Raw genomic sequence first — 27,333 nt, forward strand, 5'->3', positions numbered from 1 at the left:
ATATATATATATATATATATATATATATATATATATATATATATATATATATATATATGTATGTATGTATGTATGTATGTATGTATGTATGTATGTATGTATGTATGTGTGTGTGTATGTATATATAATATAAATTTTTCAAATAAAGAGTTCAAGATATGGAAATAAATCATGATAATTACAACTTCCTTTTGTCGAGGTGACAATACAGCAACTGGTTTTTCACATATTTTCTCTTGTCCATGCAATTTTTTAGTACACTGAAGATCATCTGTTTGCTCATTTGTATATACAGTAGAGCACCCGTCATCCCTAATTCCCACAGACGGAACTCCCGATATCCGAAACTAATTTTCCAAAAAAATTAAAACATTACAAAACATCTCCAAAATATTTTCGCACTGGAACGAGACATTTTTGCTTTTGCCTGACTGTACATGTCTTGTAGGTGCGCGCGCGCACGTCTGTCAGAGAGCTAATTATAGCCAGTCTTTCCCGCGCATTGCGTAAATACACCGCTAGTTTTTGCATCAGACGTGAATTACTATAAAGATGTTTATGCTATAAGTAGTTTTATTGTTTCACTATGTCAAGTAAACGGGAAATTCTGGCCGGTCCGAGAGTATGTACACCCACCGACTCCCACTATACACGCTGACACACGTGATAGCGATAGCAAGTAACATTTACTTCCAACGTGTGATGCTTTCAGTTTGTAAACAATAATTTTATGTACATATTTATACGTTAATATATGGTTAAACAGTCTACATTTACCTGTATTTCTATATCTCTGTGTTTTTAAACGAGATGCTTGAAGTGTTATTCTTGTGTATGTGAAATGTAAACTGTGCGTGGCAGTGACTATACACTCTCCAGGAAGTGTGAATCACTAGCACGTCAACACAGAAGTAATACAACACTGCAGCTGTAGTCCTACTACCTCCCCTGAACCCTCCTCATCATCCTCTTCGCTCACGCACGCACGCACCCACCCACAGAGATAAGAAACACCCGCTTGCCAGCTTGCTAGAATGAAGGTTATTCAACCAGCCCGGAGTTTACGACCCGGCACGTTTTGAAAACAGTACTTGTAGATCTACATATTTTTTGTTGTATGGTTTTATAACTGTGGAAAATATTTACAGTACAACTTTGGCTATACATATAAGTTAATATGTGCAGCATGTAATGACTTTTTTCTTTGCCTCCCTACCACAACTCCCCTTACCCGGAATTTTCCTATAACCGGAATAGACCTCCCCCCAATGATTCCGGTTGAGGGGTGCTCTACTGTAGTTTTTTTTTTTTTTTTGAGATTTCTTTTAATGATATGCTAACAGCAGTTCATTACTTTTTAAATGCCTTTTCTCCCCTACTTGAAATTTATTTTGCTGATGTAATTCAGCAGGTAGATGTTCTTGTTCCGCCTAACAGTGCCAGTAAGATAAGTTCCTTCAGAATAGAGTTTTTTTTGCAACTGGTACACTTGTAAAAAAAACTATATCACCAAAAATTGTGATAACCGAAGGCCATATAATTTTATGCTAGCCTTATCTAATATATCTTTAACACCACGGTACACATAAAATCCCATGTAGTAATTGACAGTACTATCACAAAGCATCCGAAATTTTATTCCCCTACTGTGGTGGTATTTGTTGGAAAGGTATTGTAGTAATGATGCATTGATCTTTGTTCTGACTAAATTTTCATCAATGCTCAGCATTTGGTTTGGAGTGAAATGGTGCTTGAAAACGTTATTTGCTTGGTCAACAATCAGCTTCAATTTACATTCTGGATCATAGTTTGGTTCGCCAGGAAGACCAAGTTTTTTTGTTAGGTATCAGATATGTTGAAAGATTTTAAAAGTACAGTGAAACCTCTATCCATTTTTTTCAAAGGACCAGCAGAAAAAAACAATGCATGCAGGAAAACAATAGATGTGGGATTTGTTTACAGACCTCGGTAAATGTATGCATAAGCAATGGTTTCCAAGCTTATTATACGTAAAATCATTATAAAAAATTTAAATAATAGTAATCATTTGTTAAATCAGTTTTACTTTAAATTAAGCAGATCACTAATTTCAAAATATATCTGTACATCAATTAATACAATTCACAAATTGAACAAAACAAAATAGTAACAACAAACAGATTTAAAAAAATTAAGAATTTCTGAAACTTCACATTATGTATACGTCTTGCAAGTTCCATAATATATATTAGAGTTTACTTTACATACCTCAAATGTATGTATGTAGCTATGTACAAATATTAAAGCACAAAAATATTACATAGTACTAATCCTAGCCCAGAAAGTCACCACCTAAAAAATGCACATTCACAGAAAAAAGTTATGCACTGCAAATAATGTATAGATATGTATTAATGTTTCTTTAAAAAATCCTTTATTGAGGTTTGTTTGGTGTTGGTATCTTTTATCACATGGAACATCACTGATTCCATTCGCAAAATAGTGTCTTGATCTGTGTCACTAACTTTGTAAGAATAGCAGAATGCTTTCACTGTTTCGAAAGCAGCATGTGCTTGAGCAAATGACGGGACCACCTCAGTCTGTGTTGGTTCAGTGTCAGAGTCCTCACTACTTCTGTCCTGGAGAGAGCTTGAGCTGTGTCACACAAGGCCTCTACATTTTGAATAGGACCACATGTAGCAACTTCTTCATCAATTCTTGCATATGTGTCGAAGCCAACATTCTGTGTGACCAGTTTCTTGAAATCACCATGAAAATCTTCACCATTTTCTTCCTGAACATCACTTGAAGAAGCTAGAGCACCACATTCAACTTGAGTCCCATAGTGCTGCCTTCAGTGGCCATCTCCAGCAGGCACACAACTTTCTGGACTAGCATTCTCCTTAATGGTGTTTAAAACATTTTATAACACCCATGTCCAGTGACTGGAAAATACTAGTGCAATTTGGAGGGTAGAAGACAACTTTCACATTTCTCAAAAAACTAACGTCTAGTGGATGTGCAGCACAGTTATCAATAAAGAGCAGAATCTTCCTGCAACGAGAACCCATTTTGCAATCCAAAGCCCTCAAAAATGAAGTGAATGTATCTGCAGTCATCCATGCACTTTTATTTGATTCATACTTAACTGGAAGCATTTTCACATTCTTAAAACACCTAGGATTTTTCGATTTCCCAATTACAACTGGCTGTGACTTATCGGAACCGTCACTGTTGGTACACAACAACACTGTTAGTCTGTCTTTAGAATGCTTACCCCCATAACAATTTTCTCCTTTCACTGCAAGTGTTCTCTCTGGCAAACAGTTATAGAACAGGCCTGTTTCATCAGTGTTATATATATCGCGAGGTTCATAATCTTCAAGGATCTTCGGAAGATCGTCAAACCAACGACCAGTGACCTGTTCATCTACTGATGCACTTTCCCCGCAGACCTTCTTGGAGACTAGGCCATGACGTTCCTTAAGCCTTGTAGACCATCCATTTGAAGCTGAAAAATTTTTGATGCCTAATCGCAGTGTGATTTGCATCACTTTCTCTTTTATTATTGTTCCATCAACGCAACGGGAATATGCGAAGCCCTTGCTTGCTGATACCACTTAAACAGTACATCTTCAACTTCACGGAAATTAGATTCCCTACCAGTCTTTCTTTTTTTTATTTGATAGGCCGTATTTGCTAACCTGCGCACGTATTTTTCACGTTTGTTGACCGAATTTAGTGTAGAAGGTGGAATTCCGAGACGTTTAGCAACATTCACTCTCTTCTCGCCAGGATTATTCTTCACTTCTTCGACGATCTTTAACCTCTCGGTCTTACTTTTTTCGGTTGGGCCATCACCAGGGTCACAATAAAAACGTTAAAATATATTTAATGTAGTTGCTGAATACTTTCAAATGCACCGTATTTTCACGTGACCACGTGCCAAAAAATGTTTACAGGTACATATATAAGACAAAACAGAAATTAATTAGACCAAAGATAATGAGATACATAAAAAAAAACGTGCGTAGTGTTGCCAACAAGAAAAAAAGACCGCCCGAGCGATGAGGTAAAAGCGCAACTATCGATTGTAGAAGTACATTAGCTGCCATCTTGAGTTGTTCAACGATCATCAGTACAAGAAAAACAAAGGGCGCATTCCAACATTTTGAGCGATCAATACGGGAAAAACGAACATTAAAAAATGACACAAACTGAATTATTTAACGTTGTTTATGTGGGCTTATTGAAGGGACCAGAATAAACAAACGATTGATACGTAAAAATGTTATATGCGGGATCCATGCATCGAGGTTCCACTGTAATTGAAATCTATTGCAAAAAAAAAAAAAAACATTTTTCAAAGCCATGGTACGCTGTGAGAAGGAACTTTAGACCAATATGAGGAAAGAGTTGGAATTTTTATGGGGCCCATATTTATTATGCATGCTACTTAAGTGTTTTTCCACAAAAGAGCTCGTGAACCTGTACGAAATTTATTTTCGCTCTCTGATAAAATCTGCCAAGGGTATCTGTTGGTTTCCTTTACCAGTAGCTGTAGTAAAGTAAAAGTAAACACTAGCTGGAAATATGCAATGGGATTCGAGTTTCGAAGCAGTTAATGTTTTGGTCAATCAATTTATAAAAACTGTGGCATGTTGCGTTGGTGAAAAGTCTTCACAAGACCACAGTATATTATTTGTGTTGGTCTGTTCATTTTAATCTGATGAACCACTTAAATTTTCACCTTAATTTGTAAGAAGAGATGCACAGACTGGAAATGAATTATCTGCAGCCGGAGTAAGTCTCAGAGTGTTTGAAGTAGATGGTAGTTGTATCAGTGTCGCTGGTCATATCTTTATCACTTTCACAATTATTTCAGTGAATAAAAATAGTCAAGTATTTCCTTGTCATCTTTGCCCGCAACATAGCTTCTTTTCCAAGACATTATTACGAATACAAGTAGAAAAGCCACTAATGCATAAAGTTTCATCATAGTATTTGTACTAATACAAAATTACTTCATTTGGCACTAAGAAATGTGTGGAAAAATGTGTTCACTACAACTACTATAAAAATACTTTTCAACGCACAATAACCAACAATAAAAAATACTATGCAATTTGTAATATCCATGAAACTGCTTACTATTTTTGGAGAAAGCAATAAAAATAATTTTTTTCCTGAAATGAATCATTTTTGTCATAACTTTGCACCAGAAATAGCAGGAACAAATAGTTACATAAAATAAAAAATTTGCACTAAGAATTTACAAAAACAAAAGATATTTTTTGAAGCGTGTAATTGAATTTCGCTATGTGGAAAGTTAACATTCAAAATGAAGAAATGTGTCAAAATGTGGTTCCACTTCACAACTCGTGAAGGCCTACGTTGCCATTGCAACCATAAGCAACAAAACGCAGTACCAGTCTGTTTCACATGCTGTGCGGTGCCGAGCAGAGCGGCATCTGCTCTCTATTAAGAGAAAAAGCAACTAAATATTACAACAATGGTAGAATGCGCTGCTAGTGACGTAAATATGTCTTGGAAACAAAACAAAAAAATCTGGCAAATTTTTTGGGCCTGGCAATTTTCACACAACACAGCAACACTGATTTATCTGACTTTGGCACTAAGGGCGGGATTCATAGTTGAAGGCTTGTTTGGCGAATAAGTAATTCTTTATAAAGTAGTGCTTACTCTTCAAGTAGTACTTATTCCAGCAATGAATTCATAAACCTATACTTGACGAAGTAATACTTGAACAAGCACTACTTATATTGGCCATGCTGTACTTGATGAAGTATCTCAAAAAGTAAAGGACGAATTTTGTGTCAACGTAACGCAAGCAAATATACCGCTGTAAATACATAATTTACCTGTTTGAAAATAAAAATGCCCACGTTTCAAACCATATATGCGATTAAAATAATGACATTAATACATATGTAAGATGATATTTATACTTTATTTGATAGTGAACTTGAATAACATAAATATGAACATGTATTTAAAATGAATTTACAACTACATAAATATGTTTCGAATGTTTGTGTTGTTAAATTATGTTGGCCATCTTGTGTCTGTGATCTATAAGTAGAGGTGTAAAAGTAACGAAAAAAAGTGTACCCGTACGTATTCGTTACTATAACAATTAGTACTCGTTACTTCTGATACCGCATAACATGCTATGTTATGTTGCAGCAACGAATCGAGTCGTATTGCGTACGCGTACAGTATCAGTATGACGTGTAAATAATAATAAATAGAATATAAACAATTAACAATATTTGATAATTAACAGTTTTTGTTAACCAAGAAACAATTAAATATCATTAGAGCGGCTTTATTATATTATCTCTTTTAAGATAAGAACAAAAAAACCGTGAAAATATGCAATAATAAAAAACAAAAACATACATATTTCTAATTTGTAAAAAATACTTTCTTACGTTGTTTCTGTTCCAATCTCAAACTTTGTCTACACACACAATACCTTTAATAAACAGTAAAAAACTTGGACGACGAATTTCCAAATTATACTTTACTTAAAATAAACAAACATTGTTCTTTGTAACGTAAATTCATCGAATATGCGCGCGCATGCGTAAAACATACGAAAGATACGAGTAACGAAATGCATTCGTGTGTAACGTTTCGTTACTCGTTACTAAATGGCGCACCCATTACTCAGTACCGATTACATATGGTTTGCTACAGCTCTATCTATTAATAAGCGGGTGAAGTTAACCACGTGGTAGCAAAACAACACGCTAGCTGCAGAAGAGGTTATGTACGTAGCCTGTATTGTTTACAAAACTAAGCGGCAACGATTTGTTTCGTTTCTTTTCCCCAAATTGAATTTGCTTACTCTCTCAATTTTAATTTAATATATGGAAAAATTAACGGGAATTAATACCTTACATAACCTATTCCTTACAACAAACAAATCTGTACCCGTACTTGAGTCACCTAGATAGCCCACTTCATGAAGTATTACTTATATCAATGAATAAGCATGGCTTATTAGATTATGAATACCTGCAAAACAAGGCAAACTTATTTCATGACTGTGAATTCGTATTGAGCAGTACTTATTTGACGCAGTGCTTCGTGAAGTATTACTTGAAGTAGTCCTAATAAGCAGTGCTCTTTTTGTTCGCTATGAATTTAATGCCATACTTAAGCATGCATATAAGCAGTACTTTTTTCAAGTATTGCTTATATCACCACTATGAATTCCACCCTAAGAGGGTTAAGTAGGCAAGAATTTTATCATGACAAGATTATTGGTAAAATTGTAATTTTGTTTCACAGGAAGACAGGTAGTTTATATACCTTCCAGCCAGGCTAGCAGTCCTCCTATTGACCGTAACTGAGAGCTGATGTTATTGGCTTGTGTCTTGCTGTAAGTTTTGTTGGTTTGCTTTTGTTTTTTGTGGTAAACTAGTTTCAGTATTAAATAAAGGTATCCAGATTTTTTTTTAATTCCATACTTTATTGACTGAAAACATTGCTGGGTGTTCTTCCAGTATGAGTGGAGGCATTTTCGGCAAGTCTAAAATTTTTAATTTTCACCCTTCTTTTTTGCTATTGTGTTCTTTAATGCATGTTATAAGGCTCGGCCATTACATGCCTCCAGTCACAGTTCTGAGATTGAAATTTGTCTGTGGTTGGTTTTTCTCGGTGATCAAGTTTTGAATTGTGGAATTTGACTTGAAAACTGTTCTTATTCATTCATGTTTGTTTTCTCAATCGTTTTATTTATTTATTTTTTAGAAAATCCACATGGACATAGGTAGCCTACTGTGTTGTATGTGCTGTTGTCGCTGTGGTGTCCAGAATACCTATATTTTAAGTCACATCACTGGGTTCACCTGTGTGTCTCTGTGTCGCCTTTTTGTTGTCCACATTATCTGTTTAGAAACATCGTTGGGTTCATGTTTGTCACTGGGTTGTCCAAGGTTGGTTTTTTGTTTTTATTTAGAGTTATTGTTACAACTGTCTTGTCATTGTCAGCCAATATTGTGTTCGTCTGTGCTGTGACATTTTTCTGACAAATTCCTTCACGGAATTCTGTGTGCAGTCTATGCATTAAAATTTTGACAGGTGCTTATTTTCTGTGTGTTTGTATGTATATCATTTTTTTTTTGCCCATTATTATGGTTTTATCTCCGACATACAATGCAACCAGCAATGGTGTATGTCCAGAAAATACTTTAAATAAATTCTCCCCATTGCACGAATCATTCAAAGATCGTAATATTACATTTTATGAGACTGGTAAGACCACTCAGCCCCTAAATCTATAATGATAAAGACAAAATCATGTCACTTCATGGTTTCTTCACACTTAAAGTCAAGCCTAAGAAAATAGAAAATATTTCACACAAGTGATTTGTTTAGTTGATTTAGAAGTAACTATTATATTGCAAAGCTTTTATGATTCTGTTAACATTACTTCACTGTTGTTTTTTTATGGTTAGATTATATTTTGTAATGTATATTAACTAAAAGATTTATTCTAAGTATATGTAGTCTCTAGTCAAAATAAAATTTATATTGATTCTGAATGATCAATCCTTAGTGAACTTGATATTTCTAATCACTTAAGTAAAATTATTACTGAATTGGTTTGACATGTTTCTGACATAGGGTTAATGTTTCTTACAAATAAATTGCAGTTCATTATTATAAAAAAAAAGTCAATGTAAATATTTTGTGTTTCACTATCAGTTTTGCATGTGAACATATTTTTGCCACTATTGTATCTTTTTTTATAACAATAATAAGTAATGGCATTGTCATCAAAGAAAACCTATTTCTCAAAGAACATGAGAAGTATTTTATTACACCAACTCCATTGGTTGTTATGGTAAAGTATGTGCAGCATATTACCTAGGTTCATTCGTCTCTCCACGGGGTTGCTTTGTGTATGTCTTACGGATGCTGTCATGGGCGTGATTTTTTTTTCATTTCCTTAACCCTTTTTGCCAGATGTTGCTAGAAAATTGTGTCTCTTTGTCAGAAGTAATCATAGGGTAGCCCTATATCATTTACAAATTGCTTTAACATACCTAGGACACTGTGACTAGTAGCACTTACTAAAGGTTACAGTTTCGTGGATTTGGAGAAAATGTCCATCATTAAAAAAACATAGACTACTCCTGCAACTGGTTTTGGCAAAGGACTGAATAAATATACTGAAATTAAATCCAGTGCCCTCTTAGGAATGATTAATAGACTGTATTTAACCTACTAAATTCTGAGGTGCATGTTTTGACTTTCTGACACAAATCACATGATGTTATTGCAGTTATAGTCTTTTAAACAATTTCTTCGCTCCTATATGGCCTAACTGAATGTGTGTTTCTTTTGTAATTTCATGTATCACGCTCTTGGGTATAATTGGCTTTCAAATGTACTCAAAACATATTTCCAAATTATCCTGGCAGAAATTTTTGGTGGTCTTCAATGTTTGTATATGATCGGCTGACGTGATCATCCACCCTCCGAAATCCAAAACTATCTTGTACCTAGTTAAGAAGTCTGTTCCTAGTATTACAGGGTTTGATAGGCCCTTTACAATTAAAGCATTAATCTGCTTAGTATCACCTAATCCGGCTATGGTCAGTAACGTTTGCCTATTCACTTTAGGGCTCGACCTTGACGTGACCCCTAAGATTTTTAAACTAGGAACTGGAAGTATGGGTGTATTTCCTCCCTCATGCTATATTTTAGTAACGCTGTCAGAACTAACGCATGAGACTTCTGCCCCAATATCCAACAAAACTGGTGGACTAGTCCCGTTTATGTCCAACATAATTTCCGAACATATAGAATCCTGTGTCTAATGTTACTTTGTTATTTTCATTTAACAAAAGTCCCTTTCTTTTTCGTACATTATGATAGTACAAGCCAGTGTTTTGATATGATCGTTACTGTTAACTGCTATACTGCTGTTCTCAACTAGTACAGCCCCTCCATTCGCCAAACAGCATTGATGGGGGCCCTTTCACGTCTATCTCACTTAGTTTAATGGTACCTGAGAACCAGGGCTTGACTTTAACGCCTGTCCACCTCTCTGAGACAGGCAAATTTCCATCCGGACAGGTATATAATGAAAAATGCCTGTTCGGGGGGACAGGTTACTATTTAATTTCATATGTAACATTCAGTAGCCCACAAAACTCCATCAGGAGTATTTCACCTTACAATTTCAATGAAATTGGTATTTTGTAAGTTTCCAAGCATCTTCATTTTCTTTGCAACAGTTTTGAGCATCATTGTGCCATTCATTACATAGACTATGTTGACGATGTTTGATGAGTGATGCCATATTTTCTTTAAAACTTGTTGTCAGCATTGCAACCAACATAATTTTATGTGGCTTATTTACAAATGTCTGTTTACAGAATCCTATGACCGCTAATATTAATCACAAACAATTATTATTGCTGCATTTAATAAATTTCACATATTTTTAACGTGATATTTTTACTAATCAGAAAGTATCGCGGCATTTAGCCTTGCGCTATCGACTTCAACCTAACCTATCCATACCTAAACCAACCCAAATCACAAGTCAGGCTGAGTGGCGGACGGTAACTCGTCTGTAACCGGGCTTTTTTTATTCCGTGGAAGTAAGAATAGTCGCCTTTTATGCGTGCATTGTTGATACTTGATTGTGTTATTGTGTTAATTTTTAGGCAACAAAGTTTCGAAGATATGGCCGAAGTTGAACGCCAGTTTACAAACGAGTGGTTTTGAGCTTGATTGTATGTACTGCAGCTTCACTTAGTATTTTATTATTATACATTTATACATTAGAGTTGTTTGTGCAGCAATTTAGCGATTTGTAAGTGGCGCTTCAAAGCCACCTAAAAAAAAAAACGGAAAACGAACGACAAGAAAGAATACGATAATCAATATGATAAAAAGGTTTGGGCACGTGAGTTTATTAAGAAATGGTGTACAGAATTTCAGTGGGTTCAGTATGATAATGCTCAGAGTAAAATGTACTGCAAAGTCTGTGCAGTGTCAAGACTTACAAAATGTGCAAATGACCACACCAGGTACATCTCTGGCAGAAAAGGCTCTGCAGAGCATAAAAACCAAGGAACTAGCAAAAATACAGGTGCTTTTTCGCACATCTCATCCACTGGCGAAACATGGACAATCGTTTACAGACTTAAAGTGGCAATGTGCACTTGATAAACAGAAAGGCCTCGATGTAGGCAATACATACCTTACAGACAAAAAGCGTATAGAGTTCATGAGTGTAATTGCTGAAACTGAATTGAAATCATTAAAAGCTAATTTGAAAAGTGCAAATTTTTTTTTCTGTGATGTGTGACGAGTTGACTGATAGTGCTATGCTTGAGCAGGTCATTGTGTATGTGAAGTACACACTTAAAGGGGAGATTCATACTGACTTTGTAGCAGTCAGGCATGTTGACAGGCCTAATGCTACTCAGATATTTGAGTGCATTTTAACAGTTTTACATGAATATTGTGGTTACGACAGTGTGAACATGAAGAAACACTTGGTAGGCTTTGCCAGTGATGGTGCAGCTGTAATGAGAGGCTTACGTAATGGTGTACAAGCAAAATTGAAAGAAAACACGCAACCAAATTTAGTTGCTGTTCACTGCATGGCTCACTGTTTGGAGCTCGCTATAAAATCAGCACTCTTTCAACTACCACTACATCCCAAAATTGATATTTTCTTGAGAAAGGTTTATTCATTTTACCATCACAGCTAGGGTTACCAGACGTCCGGCAAAAGGAGGACATGTCCTCCTTTTTATGTATTTTTTTGCGTCCGGCCGGATTTTCCTTAATGCTCCAAAATGTCCGGCTTTTTTATAAAGTGAGATAATTCCTGCAGTTACACTCTGAGTAAAGCGCGCGGTGCGCGCTAATGCGCTGTCCGCAGTCACCCCACTAGTAAATAGTTCTATGACAGCTTGACAGGTAGCAGCACATGCAGAAGCACGTGTTTTTAATATGCTGTATATGCGTAGTTTGTTTGATTCTTTATACTGAGACTGTATTAAATGCCAAAACATTGTAAAATATTGTATTCCATTGTAATTAATTCATGGCTTTTTTTTTTTTTTTTTAATATATTGTCCTTTTTAGTGAAATGTCCTCCTTTTGCGAGGTGAATGTCCTCCTTTTATGTTATCAGTGTCTGGTAACCCTAATCACAGCCCAGTTCATTTCAGTCTTCTAAAGAATTCTTGTGAAACACTTAAGATCAAGTTTTACACGCCCACAAGAGTTGGAGGAACTCGGATTCCACACTTGAAATCATGTGTCACAAATGTAATCAAAATAATTCCTGCTCTTCACTTGACTGCAACCAATCTACTGCAATACTCCAACTGAAATGCATCCAACAATTAAACATGCAAATTAGTTAAAGAATCTTTGCAAAGTTTGGAATTGATACACTACCTGCATTTCTTTTGTGACATACTCTGTGAATTGAGTTACTTATCACAGTCTTTCCAGGTCACAGGTTTGACAATAGCAGAGACAAATTCAACCATACAAGAGACTTATTTGCATGTTGCAGAAACTGAGCATCAATGAAGGTTTTTCATTTACTTTCTTGGAGAAAATCAATGGAACTGGATGGAAGACAGCTGAAAGGTAATGCTTTACATTCCTCAAAGAAGACTGATGCTATAAATGTCATTGTTAGATATCTGGAATCTCGACTCACAGATAGACACTGAAATGTCTGAGTTACTTGTTGCAACCAATATTTCAATTTCAAAACATGGCCTTCTAATAATGAACAATACTTTGGTGACAGATCCGTCATTAAGATGTTGCTTTTTTTTTTTTTTTTTTTTTTCAAGTGCCGTTGTGAACAATAATGTTCAGTGTGAAATGGTGGAGCCAGAATGGACAGCTCTGAAAATTGTTGTTTACCAGGATTGTACTCCTGTTGGTGGGAAATAAACACAAGACACAAGAACAAATTTGTTAATATTCATTCATTCACTCGTGGATCTTGTGTTGTCTCAATCTGCTCACACCGCAGATTGTGAAAGATGATTTTCTTTGATGAAGTCTACCGAAACGGACTGGCGCAACAAACTTAATGATGATACATTATCATCACTGATGCGTATCCAGATGAAATCAAGTAGTGTCTGTGATTTTGATCCTACCCCAACTATTGAACTTTGGTTTAATCGTGGTGTGAGAAAGCGCAGACCATTTCAGCCCCCATACAGAAAGTGCGTAGCTAGCTGCAGCAAGATGAGGAAGATGCATCTGATTTAGTTCAGACACATTAAACCAGTGATTTAGTGCAAAAAACTTCAATCATTATTTAAAACTCCATTATTAATATTAATATGAAAATAGTGTAAAACTGACTTGTTTTGAGTACAGTGATGTTCTTAAACATATATCAAGGTTATAACCAGTAATTTTTTTAACGTAAGCTGGACAGGTGGAATTAGTTACGGACAGGTTAGTGTCCAATTATACCTGTCATTGGACAGTCCAGTTAAATCCTTAAAATCTATCCCTGCTGAGAATTATTGCTAGCGAACGTGGGCCGCCACATAGTAGCAGATGTGTTGATTGGAAACGAGGTTGCCGTATTGGCCTGTTGAACCTAACTCTTAAATTCCTGTACAATAGCATTCTGTTTATTTTCAGGTAGATAATATTCTTTAGGATCTTTCCCTTCACAGCATGAGATAGATAACAGAATTGTGAATTAAAATGTGTTTTGTGTTCATGTGACTTTATATTCTGAACAGGCTGTACACTTAGTGTCAGTACATTCTTTATTAAGAATAGCCTGGTTTTTGATTTCGTAAGTCTCGCCTCGTCTTTCCCATTTATCTGACTCGGTTTGGTTCTACATGTCCTCGCGGTAATTATTCTAATCATTTCTCCAATAATTACAAAACTGAGATTTACCTCTGTAACTTTGCCTATTATTATATGGGTGGTTATGTTGTACTCTCAAAGTGTTAGCCTTCGGTGAACTAATTAAACATGAACTTAGCCTGTGTGCTGCAGCTATTTTGACTATCATCATCTTCAGACTAGTAGATTCCGATGTTAACACCTTCTGACTGGAACAAAACTCTTAGCAAACATTCAAAAAAGTTCAGACTGCCTATTTTTAACCTTATACATTATATGCTGCACCGTTAAGTAATTAACCATTTAAACAAAACTTAAATACCTCAACTATTGTGCCAATATCTTTAATTTAGTTTTATGTTTGTGTATGTTTCAAAAATAAACAAAGTATTACTAGAGATGGACGAGTATGTAAATTTTTGAGTGAGTAGAGCAGAGTTCAGCATTAATACCTTCGTGAGTCCATACTTCATAAAATTTTAGACTAGTCAAGTCGAATGCTTAAAAATCAAGCCCAAGCTCAAGTAATTGCATAAATTTTGGAGAGTAATTTTATGTTCCTGGGGTTTATGTTAATATCAACAAGTCAGTCATTTTGTCAAGAGTGAATATATCAAATATAACTATAAATTTGATGTCGTAGGGTCTTACACATCCTGATTATACATCTCTATGAAAGGTACCTGGGTACCACTGTATGTTTACTGGACATACAGACCCGGTAGAGCCTCCCTAACAGGACCGTGACGTCACTAGTGTGTGGTCGAGACACACATACCCTCCTCAAACCTTATTTCCTGGTCCACTCTGAGCATCGGTCATGCTGTTAAGGCTAAGATCCGTAGTTTTGCAGCCACCAGGGAAATTATTTCTCCCATGAATATCATTGTAGGTAAACAAACGTAATAGAAATAGTTTTGTAGAGAACGCTTTGAAGTTTAAAAATATGATCAAAAAAAACATTTTTTATAAAAATTTTTATTAAGAAAATTTTAAAACTAAATAGTAGGTATTTATATAAACTGTACCAGGTTTTTTTGCTTTTCACACAGTGTAAATGAAGTATCCTGAACAATTCTAAGTTGCTTAAATGTTTACATACCGTACAGAATTTAAATTACTTGAGTTTAAAACTTGTTATTTAACCGACGTGTGTAGCTGGAGCAATGAACAAACAATGTGTGAGTTCAGCATTACGCTGCTCGACATCAGGCACAGTATTCCATGATTTTAATGTTTGCCCGCTAGATGTCCCAACTATCGCAGAGGAGTTCTGGAGGAAATAACATTGTTTTTGAAATTATTGACTACAAAACTGGTGTCTGTGACAGTAAGTCGTATTTTGAAGAAAGAAAGAAGCTAATCGATGAAAACTCTTCCATTTCCTTCGAACTATATTGAACACTGAAACATATATTTCCTAATATTTCACAGATATGAATTGACGGTACTCTATAGAACTTTAATTGTTAACATTTTATTCTCTTTCATGGCAAAATTTATTGTATTTATATTAATAGTCCTATTGCGTGAACCAAACATGACCTAATATATAATAAACATTCAAAATTATATTATACATGAGAGCGGAAATGATACCTATCTGTGAAAACTAGGCAAATTATGTGCATACCTGCCAACTTTTTGAAACTCCCATCAGTAAAACTTTTAGATTTTACAAAATTTGGCGTTAATCATGTGCAGCAATTACTAAGTACTGGTACCTACCCAATATCAATTTCTCGACTTTCCCATAACCTTATATTCGACACAACAAAATCTTATGCAAAACTACTCCAAAAATATATTTTCTAGTGCTGCTGTAATAATATTTTAAAAAATTAGCACAACAATGTTAACAACTACAAAAAAAACTTACACCAAGAACAATAAACCAAACATGAAGGTGGTCTTACCTTAAAACAAAGTTGGACTGATGAATGAATGATTCATGAATTTTATGTGAAAAAAAAATTAATCTTTAGTGTTTTGCTTCATTTGTAATGATTATGAAGTGGCCTTCTTTGCTGCTTGCAGGAAAACACTGCTGAAGTTTTGTTGATAACATGGTCCAGACCTCTTGCATTTGAGAACAGAGATTGACTGACGAGTTTCTCTTGACATAGATGACCTAAATTTTTTATTATTATTTTTTTTTAACCAATTCAATTTGAAGATATGTTTGCATTCCGCACTACTGTGTGGTATACTTAAAATGGAAAGCATTAACCTTGATATTCTGTCATATTTGCAAACCCCTTCAACTCCTTGTGTATGTGATAACTCTGCCCATTTCACAGCAATCGACACATCTTTATCCACAACAGCTGAAATGTTATCAATCTGCACATTTCTAAATTGTTTATGGAGTTCATCTATTGCCAAATCAATAGTTTCCTCTTTTTTCACAGACAAGATAATGGGGAACAATTTCACAAAGTAACGCACAGAGGAAAATTGTGCATTTTCAAGGAAAACACCATGAAACTAATAAAATATATTTAATTACTCGTCCATTTTTGTATTGGTGTAAGGTATATAGGAACTATAAAAGAACAGAACAATTAAAACTTTTCAGAATACTTCTACGCAATTATTTACCGCTTGCTACTTTCCACCACGTTTGGAAACTAGAGCTGAGTGGCATTTGTTTTCCAAACGGACAAGTAACTTAATTTTTGATTTGTTGGAAACGGCCAATGAGAACGATGCTGTCAAGAACAAAGATGCTTCTTTGTTTGGCATCCACATCCATGCTTGTTGTTTCTCTCATACAGACCTCGTCATTACAAACTCAAAATTACCCGTTGAGTGAATTTCTAAATTTATTAAAAACGTTTTCAAATACGTAAAAAAATCTTCCAGGCTCCGTAAAACAACGCCTCTATCCGTAAATTTTACAGACAATCTGTAAAAGTTGGCAGGTATGTATGTGGTTAGGAATCTGAAAGATGTACCAGCAAAACTGTGCCATACCAATGTAGCAGTTGTACGCTTACAAGTGTGTAGTGCTTGCTAACACATTTGAATTATTTGGTTTCAAAACCACATAAATGTTTTTTTCTTTATTTTACTTTTGACAGCAACACGCGTCCTCTTTTGCTCCATGGTCCGCTCTGTGAATATCAGGTAATGCAATATTTTTAATGTTATTGTAATTTTGGCAATTTTAAATCTGTGATTTATGTGTAGTAAAGTAACTTTTAGTTTTTATAATTAAATTTTTTTATAGTTCCTTTATTTCATTAATAAACTCATCTTTTAATACTGGAATCTTTCCAAAATATCTCCAAACTGCAACTATTTCTCTGCATAAGAAAGGTAATAAATCCAATATATAAAATTAACTTCTGATAGCAGTTACGTCTAGTTTCGCAAAAATATTTGAACACTGCACATAGGGGTAGTGGACTTATCTAGCGGGACAATCTTATTTATCGCTCTTAAACGTTTGGAAAATAATTTGTAATTCATAAAAACTTGTATGCAAAAGTATCTTCACTTCTAATTTCCAGCAATGCAATGTAGCAAAGGGCAAAAGCAAAAACAAATGTTGACAGAAAATGAAATTTCTTGTAAGTAAAATTTATATAGGCTAATAATTACAGTGGTCAAATATATACATATCTACTAAATATAAATAAAAAAAATAATTATGGTTTAAAACTAAAAAAAAATATAAATATTAAATGGAAAAAGCCTTAACTTTCTTCACATATCAAGATTTCCAATGTTTCCTTCATAAAAGAATTTCGTTTTTTCTTGATCATTGTTCGCCTTGATGCAAGCAGGGGATCAGATGTTAACAACAGCTTATTTAAAATATCTGTGTTAGTGTCTACTCTATTAAATTTCCTTGCGAAATTTTGCCTGTATGAACGGAAATGCTTATTTCTGGCTTCTGCTGCCTCTTCAGAAAATTGTCCTATAGGCAAAAAGGCATTCTCTATTATAGAACCATGTATCAATAGTTTATGCATGGTAGGTGTCATGTTATGCCTACCGTACAGTTCAACATAAAGTTCTGCAGTCTCTCTAGTAAATCTGAAATTTTTTCAGATCTATTTTGTACCTTGAAATGCATTCAAGAATTACTTTTATTCTTTAAATGAAAGTAACATCCAGGCCTGTTATTTCAGCTGCCAACTCAGGATCTTCAAAAAATCGTCAACTTGTATTTCCGTCATTAGCAGGGATGGGCCCGGTCGAATCCTCGAATCCTCGAATCCCACCGAATCTATAGTATTCGAAAGATTCGAAATTCGAGGGAAAAGATTCGGGATTCGAGGAAAAATATTGATGTAAATGTAGTACTTAAAAAACTTAAATGCTTACAATTTACTTGGCCTGTTTACGTTTTCCTTGGAACACATCCTATTGAGGTACAGTAGAACCTCGTTAATACGTGATGGTCAGGACCGAGATAATCACGGATTACCGAATTGCACGGACTAGCGATTAAAAGCCCGGAAGGTCTTGTCAAGCTTCTCAGACACCGGCGTGCAGCTGGGTTAAGGCCGTTCACGGTGAGGGCCGGCTGTCTTCGAATTAGTGTCTCGGCTTAAAAAAATACAGCACTGCCTAGCCATTAGTTCACGGTCATTTACAACAGCCGAAGAGAGAAAGATAAGATAGTGCTGACCATGCACCCTCCCCCCTCGCCCACTTCGTACAGCCGAATGCCAGCCAGACACGTCACTCGCCAGGCGCCTTCCGTGCGTTGGCCGGTGGAAACAAAGGGAGACGGGAAGCAGAAGTCAGGACATCCCCCTCAAGTTTAAAGAGTGACAAATGTGACAGCTGAAAGGGGGGCGACACAAAGAGTCGGTACAAACATCGTTGCAGAGTTTGGCGGCCCACGCGATGGCTTGCAGTGTTTGCCGGCCGCCGGCCCGCGTGACGTTAATTTTAAGCGCTGACAATTTTTACTTCTTTATTTCTTCTCTTTTAAATCGTCCCGGTCTAACATATACCTACCTAAAAGGGGTCTACAGATGTGACTCTGTAAGGTGCATAACTGTAAAAACTAGGGCTATCAACATAAATAAAAATATGCAAACAAGTACTGGAAATAGAAAATTTTGTGTGACGGGCGAATGGCGAATCTAGTAAAGTAGTAACAAACATATTATAATGGAAAACCAAGATGGTATTGAATTTATTATTGCTGTTTACATAAATTAGACCACTCCAGCACTTTATACAGTCAGTATGAAAAGGGGGTCAAGAATAAACAAACTGATCGCTGCCAATACATCGGACACAACAAAACAAAAGTTCCAATATTAAGATTATGTTCAAAAAATGTCAAATTAAATTTATCTCAGGGTTGTCTTCCGGCTAAATCACGTCGTTAGGGCTCGAAATTCTATCGTTCAAGACTTTTGGACCTGCGGTCGTAAAGTCTTGTGTGTTATTTGAATGTAAACAAAAAAAAATAAAATTGGCCTTTAAGATTTATATATCAAAATGTTGCTGTTCACAAATGATGAAAAATATTTCTCTTACACTTTTTCACTAAAATGATTATTTCGGCCTTAATCGAAAAAGCTTCACCTGGAGCTATAACATTTTTCAATGGTTACCTGGTGATGCGCAGGGTCCAATTTCAACCATTCATATTATCCTGTGTATTGTGCAGATCGGAGGAATTCTTACATCGGCGACTGCCGTGAAACGTCGCCGTAATTTTAACAATGTTTTTAAACCTCGCACACGGAGTTTTTGGATCACTAAACGCCTGACGACCAGAGCTGTCGTCAGACCAAACGCACTTCCCAAGATGGGTCCAAAAACGTTCTCTTCCCCGGCATTCTTAGCGCCGGTCCTTCAAACCAGGCGCCGCCGGCCTCGGGCCAAACCCCGGCTTCCGTTGCGTCTGACGTACAAAATTCAAAGAAAACGGCCGAAAGAAAAAGTTAATTAGAGTGGTTTTATCCAAAATAATCAGTTCTAAATTCATTAGAATAAATATAAAATGTCTTTGGTACATAAAACTGTTTTATAGTAAATGTAAACAAACACTTTAGTTTGTTATATCACACGTCTCGTTGCCAGGCGACGGTAAACGAAGAAAAAAAAAAAGTAAACAAACCACACGACACGTGTCAGAACCTCTGTGATGAGGCCTATTATCACAGATGCCGCTCTCGGAGTGAATTTAACTTCATAGTCAGTTCACTACGTATAAACAAAAAATAAACAATGTCTCTGACACGTGGCATCGTCGCTTCAAGTTTGACAACACTGCATATTGCCGTCGCGCCAAAATTAGCACAGCGCGAAAAATAAAATAAAAAACGTTGCAATGTCTGGCAGTTCGCGCCAACCCTGGCTGCGCGAAGGATGTCTGCAGCTCTGCACTGCAACCTGGCACTGATGACAAGGTACCACCGTACCTTTGATGAAGATCACCGACACTGAAGATACGTTTGCACCAGACGTCTGCAGCATGACGATACGAAGATCCATGGAGTCTGAATAATTCGGCAACAATGACTGATCGGCGAGGGACTAGGCGATATGCTGGTGTGCTGAGACAACACGACATCACCTGGGGACTGGAAGGACGGGATGTCACCTGTGCTGCTACTCCTGTCGTACGTCACAAGGATGACGTCACGTAACATGACAGGCGGGTACGCAGCTGAAGATCCGGACGCCCAGCGACCAGAAGTGGCGTCGGATGGCCGCTCTATCCTGGACATGACGGGCACATGATTGCCGCCGCTCTGCAGGACACGTATTGGCACACCTTTACGGCATACTACGGCTCCCAGTAGTAGATGATGACGTCATCGCAGGTGGGTAGATACGTTCCATGTCGTTCCCCGGCGTCGTTACACACACACAGATATTAGCCTACTCCGCTTCGTTAATCGCGCACTTTAACTTTATGCGTCCATAACGGGTATAGTTCTTGTGTCGTTCACTCCGTCTTCTTCCGCTGCCTAAACCTGAAAATCCTAACTTTAAATTAAGGGGAGTACTGGAATGGCCGTTAAAATACCGTTTACAGCTTAAAATTAAAAAAAATCTTAATAATCAAAATTAATAATGATAAATATTAAATTAACACATAAAACACCTTGCATAATGATAAAACAATACACAAAATAGTTAAACACTTCAGTGACAAAAGTTATACCCTTTAATAAAATCACATATTTAGTGTTGACATAACCATTGTTAGAAATAACACGAAAAATTTACAAGTTCGAATTACAATAAAAAAAACAACTTAACATCATAGTTCATGATACATTTCTAGCCATGAACAATCAAATAAAAACATAAGTTTGTGAACACAATTTTTTTCAAAGACAAACATATCTTGGACTTTGCCGAATTTTGCTTGTTTACATTCTGCACTTGAAAAACTCACATTGTTGACAATGCGATAGCTGTCTTGCATTTTTTTTTTTCAGCTCATTATGCTATCGGGAATTTTTTTTTCTTTATATAATTGATTTTTTTCAATTAACATGCTTAATTTTTTTTAAAAATTAAAGACAGCTCATTAAAGCAAATTCAAAACATAACACTTCAATGACAAAGTATCCTCATAGCATCACAGATGCATACACAATTCAATACCATTTACAATATGTATTTAAATTATTTACGTCACATGTTATTAATTGCTTTAGATAGCAATATATCTTTGTTTACTTTGCGTGAGGAGCAGGGTATGCGTACAAATACACGTAGTTTTAGTACCCTTCCTGTAAAACTCCTTCACGTTGTCCTCTTGACTCGTCGTTTTTTTTATACAACAGGTAGGCTAAACACAAGGTCATTAGATACCAGGTCATCTCATCCCGCTATTTTACTGTTATTGGTCAATCGCGTCTGACGTACATGCTAGACCATATTGCCGCGGGAATTCAAATTAATCACGTGTCTAAATGGCACTTTCTTAAATTTTCGGATTCACATAGACTGATGTAATTTATGTACAGGTTAAATGTATCACGTGTTTCCGCTAGTAATATATTTAATCTTTGTTATGTTGTCAGTTATTTAATCGTAAATTAGGCTCAAATGTGTATTTTAAAATCTAAACTGGTGTTGTTGGTAAACATTGTGATGCGTGCTGTTCTTGCAATATTCACAACATTGTGTTATTTAATGCTAGTTTGGTTATGCTTGTTACCATTGATAAGTAATTATATTCAATATTACATTTAGCTTCCTTGCTAGATGTTTAAGTTTCAACATATGTTCATTTGCAGTAGTAAACAAACTTTGTAAGTGTATTAAATATCATACAATATAACAAGTTTTATGGTAATGACTATCCTCCAAAAAATATTCTAAGAATATTTAATGGCCCTTTAACTACCAAATTTTATATTTGTGTGCAGTAATATGATTTTGTCTAATCCATTGCATTCTAACCTGTGGATCTTCCACATGTGATCCCTCTGCCCTTTACCTATCTCTGAGCTTTCCAAAATCCCCTCCCTTTAATTACCTTAACCTATTTCACCATTCTTTCTTTCTCCTCCTTTACAGTGTGTCCCACACAAGCTCCCATCATCATCACTGATGATCTATGCATCTTCCTTCTTCCGTCATCGTTTCTCCTCCGATATTTGTCACTTATCTCACTACATTGCATTGTACCTTTATAACTCTTAAATGTCCATCGCTAGGTACGAGTCCCAAATTCCTGTGGCGTATTCCATATCTGGTTATCACCAGCATGGAAGATGCCTTTTCATTGACTTTTATTTCTCTCCTTTAGTGTCATAGCAGTTAACCCCAGACCCCTACTCCCTTCTTCACCGTCCGCTATTTTTTTTTTTTTATTTTTTTTATTTTTTTTTTTTTTTTAATCTACTCATCATGCTTTCCCAGACATCTTTCATTATGAACAGCAAGGGCCCCATGGCACTCCCCTGTGGTACGTACTCCATGTCACCACTCCCCACTCCCTCTTCCTACAATTAATTTAATATTAAGTGAGCTAGTAATTTTGCATAGAAAATTTTATTATAGACCTGTCATTTATAATTATTAATTTAAGTAAAAAAAATTAAACTGCACTCTAAAGCTGTCTGGCCTACTATTAACCATGTCCCTTTCCATCAGCTGTAATTCTTAAGAATGGTAACTCCTGAGTAACATGGTAAATGATCACTATGTGCAAGGTTTGCTAGGTTAACTAGGATCTGTAATTCTGAAAATGGTAGCTCTAAGTGAAAGATTTATTAGTGTACAATAATAACACAATTATTTTTTTAAAGTAATTAATTCTTTAAAAGATATGTATTTCCCTGCTTAAATTCTTTCATTTTAATCCTTACTCAACTTATTTACCAAAAACTAATAGTCTCCAAAATTACCACATATACTATTAAATTTTGATATAAAATCTCAAATTAAAATTGCAAAACAAACTCCCAGATCATTTACCATGATAAAAATATTTTGGTATTTTGGCATTCTTGGCAGGTACATGTTTCCAAGCTGGTATTCCTAAATATGCTCCTTTCCCACTACGGCCACTACTTACGCACCATAGTGCAGGCAGTAAGGCATACTCAGTTTCTGATTTACCTGAACACTTCTTCTGGAAGAAAACATGCCTAAAACACTGAAACACTTTATTCCTACCTTGTGATACTTTCCAACAAGTGGTCCGCAAATATGTGGCTTAAAACACAAATATCACAGACCATTGTTCAAAGTCTTTATTACATGATACATCGCTGGGTAATTTTATTTCATCTCTTAACATTGGAACGTAAAATTGTACTAATCCGTTAATGTGAAACAGTATCACATAAACATCATTTGCAGTTTAGACAAACATAATTTTTTTTTGAACGAGAGTAACTAGAATAAAAAAATATATTTTTTTTAATTTGTCAGAAAATTAAACTACTGGTAGAAGATGGAGCATGAGAATAGTTTTTTTTTTATTTTGTGATCAGATGTTCACAGTAGTAATCATATTTTGAACTGTTAGTTACAAAAAATGTCACCACAAAATGCCAAACTTCTGCTGTAAGAGGTAGAAAAAGAGGCAGGTTTTTTTAAATGTGTAGACAGTGACATTCCTCTAGTTTCAAAGGTTAAAAGTGCAAAACTTTATTTGTGTAGAATAAAATTGTACATTTGTATATAAAAAAAACAGCATGCAAACAAACATATACACTTAATTTGTATCAATATAAATGTTTATTTACATGTTCGTAATTAATCTCCTTGATTGTGTTTGTAAGATTAATTTTTTGTTACAAGTAAAAAATATATAAATGTTGTAAGACCACCTAGTGAAAAATGACCAGGCTAATAGTAATTACAACAATTATGTGAACAAATAACCATCAATAATATAATCCACTATAACTCTAGTGTGTTAAAATGTAGTAAAAATTTATGTACCTACTTAAAATAATTCTTAAGTGACAGGATTTAAACCTGGAAACTTGTAATCCATAACTACGTACAAACCACTGAGCCAAATAAACATAACAATTTACTGTGAAAAATATTTCATTGTAGGTAAGTGTTTGTATCCTAGGAGTGTAACATCTTTTAAAACTTGCAATATTTATTTTTGTGACTATTAAATTTATTACTAAATGTACTCGTGATTATATTGATGATTTGCATTTCGAAGTCACCATTAATTTAACAGATTTTCATTATTTTTCATGCACATAACACATTTCTCCATATCTTAAATTGTTTTCATTTTATTAGATGCAGTCTGTATACTCTCATCATAATTCTTTACTGCTAGAAACAGTAACAAGGTAATTTTTCTCAAATAATTCATCAGAAATATTTCAACACTCCAAATCTGATCCCAGAACATAATTCATTACATCAAAATTCAGTATTTAACAAAATATATTGGTAATCCATAATAATCTACATTTACTTATGCCTATTATAAATTGTGGTGAGTAAGAAGCTATAAAATAAATACAATTAGTCACTATGTTCTGTCATACAAACTACATCAATTGACATGATTTTTCTTTCTAAATATTTCATCAACATAAATAGGCACTTCAAGTATGTTTTATAATGAACACATATTTGAAAGATAAATAAAAAGCTGACAAAAATACACAAAACTTTATTTTTTACTACAGGCATTATCTCATTACTATTTTGCTTTAATTGCTTTTTTCAATGCAAATGTGTAGGAATTGTTTTCCCAACTTGTAGCTGATCATTTATTACATTAATTTACATAAAAAGTAATTTAATATTTTTTCTGTAATTTTACATATTTGCGAAGTTTCAAATGGTTTAGCGTTAAGTCTCCTTAATGAAATATGTACATAAATAAATTTTGTTACCAAGATATTTATGTAAATGATATAACATTATTTACATGTTGGTTAATACCACCTCTATTAAATGTTAAATTTATTTATTATACTGTTGCCATTAGTTTTTTTTTTTTATAAAAGTCATTTCGCACAAAATCCTGGATAAAAAGAATTAGCGTGGCAGCTAGCCATGAAAATTAATACCATATTTTCTTTATCTCTGAAATTTATATGGCATATGTATGTATGTGTGTGTGTATATATATATACATACACACACACATACATTACTATATAATTGTACGAATAAAATATAAACTGCAAGGCTTTCAATATCATCACACTTTAATGTGATTGTTAAATGGACAAAGTCACAAGACCCACTTGGCTGACCCAGCCACAGGCTGGAAACAGTGGATGATGATGCTTAGTATAAATTTTGGTGTGTGGTAGACAAATACAGGTTATAAATTGAGGTAAAACTAAGCATGACTCCCTAAATACTTCATTTGGAGCTAACAAGACATATTTTACATCACTAGATTATTACTTGTTACCATGGGCACCCATACCTGGGGCAAAGAACCCCCCCCCCCCCCCCCCTTTTGATAGAGAAAGACAAAAATGTAGTTACGTATAAGTCATCCAACACTGAAATATTTTCACGTAGAAGATTTTAAATATATGTACCTACTTACAAATCACCATTTGTCTTCCAAAATATTTAAAACACCATATACCTCCAGATCTCACTCCCCCCCCCCCCCCCTCAAAATATCACATGGGTGCACTTGCTTGTTACATAAGTATACAAACACATTTGTAACTTTTCCATGCATCTGAATTACTTAGTTTGATATGCTACATATTTTCTATTCATGTTGAAAACAACTGTGGTTAGGTTCAGGTTTTTTTTTTGTTAAACTGCATTAAATCACTGTGGCCCAATTATGACCACAAAACATATTAAAAATTATAAAATGCACAAATATGTAAATATAATAAGAACATAGACAATAACTTGTGAATGTAACAAGGGACAACTCTTTGCAATATGACCAGAGTTATTTATTTAGTTTCAATTTAGTGAAAAACCAGAGAAAGAAAACAATACAATGAAACAATGAGTGATCTGACAAGCTATGGAATGTTTGCTATTTAAAGATAAACAAAGCAATGACAAATTAATTAAACCAGAAAATGAAGTTCATTAGGTGTTGTTCACATCAAACATGCTTTTATTCAATGAACGCTGAGCAATATCAGGAGCCTTATTGTTTTCCTACAAACATAATACATCCAATAACATTTAGTCCTGTCAAACAGTTTTAGAAGTTCTATCTTGCGAAGTCATAAGTTTTTGTTAAACAATTCTGTAGCAAACACACATTCTGAAATTATCCATGACTGCAATTTACATGTAAATTATTTCATATGAAATACAAAAGATTACTATCACTCCAAACACACCCCACAATTATTTTTGCTAAATCTAAATTAAATGACACTTCCTTCAAAAAATCTATAAGCTTACTATTTATGTTACAATTTTTTTCATTTTCTTGCACACTTTGTTGCTGCTTCTTCCAACACGTTTTTTACTTAGCTGTCGATTGAAATGATTCAATCTTAAAAAAGTCCTTATTCTTACAAATGAAGCAACCAATTTCTTCTCAACAGCAGGCATTTTTACATTACTAAACCACAGCACGAAAACAAAATCAAAACATGCACGCAATTTCACAGTTTTGTTTACTTTGAAGGTCTAGCGGATACGTCATTTCACGGAAACACCCGAACGACCAAACTCGTTTTTCTTCTGTTGAGACGACCTGGTATCTAATGACCTTGGGCTACACATATGTTTGCAGGCAGATGACAACAACTACACTTATCACTTGAAGACATCACATCGCCAACAGGATGGACTTTCGATAGTGATATAAGTGCCACGTCGAGGGTTGAGATAATATCTCTTGTGCTTCTGTGCATTGTAGGCCTATCGACGTAATAAATCAGTGTCCTCGTATTTCCATTTTTCCTTTCCTCAGCGGAAAATATAATAACCAATACTCCATAGCCAGTGTAAATAAATGGAAATTATGGCTGAAGTGGATAGCCATTTAAATAGTGTGGTGACCCTGTGGGGTTA

The sequence above is a fragment of the Bacillus rossius genome, chromosome 1 (genome assembly GCF_032445375.1).
Source record: "Bacillus rossius redtenbacheri isolate Brsri chromosome 1, Brsri_v3, whole genome shotgun sequence".
In the NCBI taxonomy this organism is placed as follows: Eukaryota; Metazoa; Arthropoda; class Insecta; order Phasmatodea; family Bacillidae; genus Bacillus; species Bacillus rossius.